At 47.8% G+C, this 3,128-nt stretch overlaps 1 protein-coding gene across 3 annotated transcripts in view; it reads left to right on the top strand.

Annotated features, from left to right (window-relative positions):
• The window catches only part of NFKB2 (nuclear factor kappa B subunit 2), a 27,937-nt gene that overhangs the window by 1,247 nt on the left and 23,562 nt on the right, over window positions 1–3,128 (top strand). The gene's annotated exons all lie outside the window — the stretch shown is intronic.

Genomic DNA, 3,128 nt, shown 5'->3' with positions numbered 1-3,128 from the left:
CCCCGCCCCAGGGGCCCTCCGTCGGTTGTGGGCCTTGTGGCATGCTGGGCCTGCTTCCAGGGCAAAGGCAGACTCCAGAGGTTTTTTTTTGGGGGGGTGGGGCTCCCTTGTGGTCACTGAACTCTTAGGTGGCCCATGAGCTGGCAAGAAAGGGATCCCTGTGGATCATGCACCAAAACAAGGGACAGGACTGGCCCATAGGGAAACCCATAGGGTATACTGTACTTGCCCCTAAGGAAAACATTGCAGGATACTTGCCCATAGGGAATCATAGGGGAAGACTTGCCCATAAGGAAAGATAAGGGAAGTCTTGCCCATAGGGAATCATAGGGGAAGACTTGCCCATAGGGAAAGATAAGGGAAGTCTTGCCCATAGGGAATCATAGGGGAAGACTTGCCCATAGGGAAAGATAAGGGAAGTCTTGCCCATAGGGAATCATAGGGGAAGACTTGCCCATAAGGAAAGATAAGGGAAGTCTTGCCCATAGGGGCACTCAATAGGGGAAGACTTGCCCATAGGAAAGATAAGGGAAGACTTGCCCATAGAAGGAATCATAGGGGAAGACTTGCCCATAGAGAAAGATAAGGGAAGACTTGCCCATAGGGAATCATAGGGAAGACTTGCCCATAAGGAAAGATAAGGGAAGTCTTGCCCATAGGGTATCTGGGAGGACTTGCCCATAGGAAGATAAGGGAGTCTTGCCCATAGGGAATCATAGGGAAGACTTGCCCATAGGAATCATAGGGGAAGACTTGCCCAGGGAAAGATAAGGGAAGACTTGCCCTAGAACTAAGGAAGACTGCCCATAGGATCATAGGGGAAGACTTGCCCATAGGGAAAGATAGGGAAGACTTGCCCATAGGGAATCATAGGGGAAGACTTGCCCATGGGAAAGATAGGGAAGACTTGCCCATAGGGATCATAGGGAAGACTTGCCCATAGGGAAAGATAAGGGAAGCTTGCCCATAGGTCATAATAGGGGAGACTTGCCCATAAGGAAAGATAAGGGAAGTCTTGCCCATAGGGAATCCTAGGGGAAGACTTGCCCATAGGGAAAGATAAGGGAAGACTTGCCCATAAGGAATCATAGGGAAGACTGCCCATAGAGGAAAGTAAGGGAAGACTTGCCCATAGGGAATCATAGGGAAGACTGCCCATAGAAAGAATAAGGGAAGTCTTGCCCATAGGGAATCTAGGGGAGACTTGCCCATAAGGAAAGCATAAGGGAAGTCTTGGCCATGGGATCTAGGGGAAGACTTGCCATAAGGAAAGATAAGGGAAGACTTGCCCATAGGGAATCATAGGGGAAGACTTGCCCCTAGGGAAAGATAAGGGAAAGTCTTGCCCATAGGGAATCATAGGGGAAGACTTGCCCATAAGGAAAGATAAGGGAAGTCTTGCCCATAGGGAATCATAGGGGAAGACTTGCCCATAGGGAAAGATAAGGGAAGACTTGCCCATAAGGAATAATAGGGGAAGACTTGCCCCTAGAGAAAGATAAGGAGACTTGCCCATAGGGAATCATAGGGGAAGACTTGCCCATAAGGAAAGATAAGGGAAGTCTTGCCCATAGGAATCATAGGGGAAGACTTGCCCATAAGGAAGATAAGGGAAGTCTTGCCCATAGGGATCATAGAGGGATAGGACTTGCCCATAGGGAAGATCATCAGGGGAAGAACTTGCCCATAGGGAAAAGATAAGGGAAGACTTGCCCATAGGGAAGATAAGGGAAGACTTGCCCATGGGAATCTAGGGGAGATTGCCCATAGGGAAGGAAAGATAAGGGAAGACTTGCCATAGGGAATCATAGGGGAGACTTGCCCATAGGGAAAGATAAGGGAAGACTTGCCCATAGGGAATCATAGGGGAAGACTTGCCCATAGGGAAGATAGGGAAGTCTTGCCCATAGGGAATCATAGGGGAGACTTGCCCATAAGGAAAGATAAGGGAGTCTTGCCCCTAGGGAATCATAGGGGAAGACTTGCCCATAGGGAAAGATAAGGGAAGACTTGCCCATAAGGATCATAGGGGAAGACTTGCCCATAGAGAAAGATAAGGAAGACTTGCCATAGGGAATCATAGGAGGAAGACTTGCCCATAAGGAACAAGGGAGTCTTGCCCATAGGAATCATAGGGAGACTGCCATAGGGATCATAGGGGAGACTTGCCATAGGGAAAAGTAAGGGGACGACTTGCCCATAGGGAAGGAAAGATAAGGGAGACTTGCCCCCTAGGGAAATCATAGGGGAAGCTTGCCCATAGGGAAAGATAAGGGAAGACTTGCCCATAGGGAATCATAGGGAAGACTTGCCCATAGGGAAGATAAGGGAAGGAACTTGCCCATAGGGAATTCCATAGAAAGGGAAGACTTGCCCATAGGGAAGATAAGGGAAGACTTGCCCATAGGGAATCATAGGGGAAGACTTGTCCATAGGGAAAGATAAGGGAAGACTTGCCCATAGGGAAAGATAAGGGAAGACCTGCCCATAGAGAATCATAGGGGAAGACTTGCCCATAGGGAAAGATAAGGGAAGACTTGCCCATAGGAATACCCATAGGGAATACTTGCCTATAAGGAAACATTGGAGGATACCTGCCCATAGAGAATCATAGGGGGATATTTGCCCATAGGGAAAGATGGGGGAACACTTGCCCATAGAGAATCATAGGGGAATTTTTGCTCATAGGGAAACATTAGAGCAGTGTTTCCCAACCTTGGCTCCTCCAGGCATTCTGAGGCTCCAGCTCCCAGAATCCTTGATCATTAGGACAAGCTGGCTGAGACTTCTGGGAGTTGTAGTCCAAAGCTTTTGGAGAGTCAGAGGTTGGGAACCACTGCATTAGAGGATACTTGCCCATAGAGAATCATAGAGGAATATTTCCTTTTATTGTAACCTGCCTCGATCTATAGGGAGAGGCGGGCTAAAAATGAGCATCATCATCATTATTATTATTACTATTATTTGCCTATAGGGAAAGATAGAGGGAATACTTGCCCATAGAGAATCATAGCATAATATTTGCCCTTAGGGAAACATTGGAGGATGCTTGCCTATAGGGAATCATTGGAGAATACTTGCCCATAGAGATTCATCAGAGAATACTTGTCCGTAGGGAAACATTAAAG

The sequence above is a fragment of the Sceloporus undulatus genome, chromosome 3 (genome assembly GCF_019175285.1).
Source record: "Sceloporus undulatus isolate JIND9_A2432 ecotype Alabama chromosome 3, SceUnd_v1.1, whole genome shotgun sequence".
Taxonomy (NCBI): Eukaryota; Metazoa; Chordata; class Lepidosauria; order Squamata; family Phrynosomatidae; genus Sceloporus; species Sceloporus undulatus.
The sequence above is the reverse complement of the archived record's forward strand: the minus strand, read 5'-3'. Positions and strand labels throughout refer to the sequence as shown.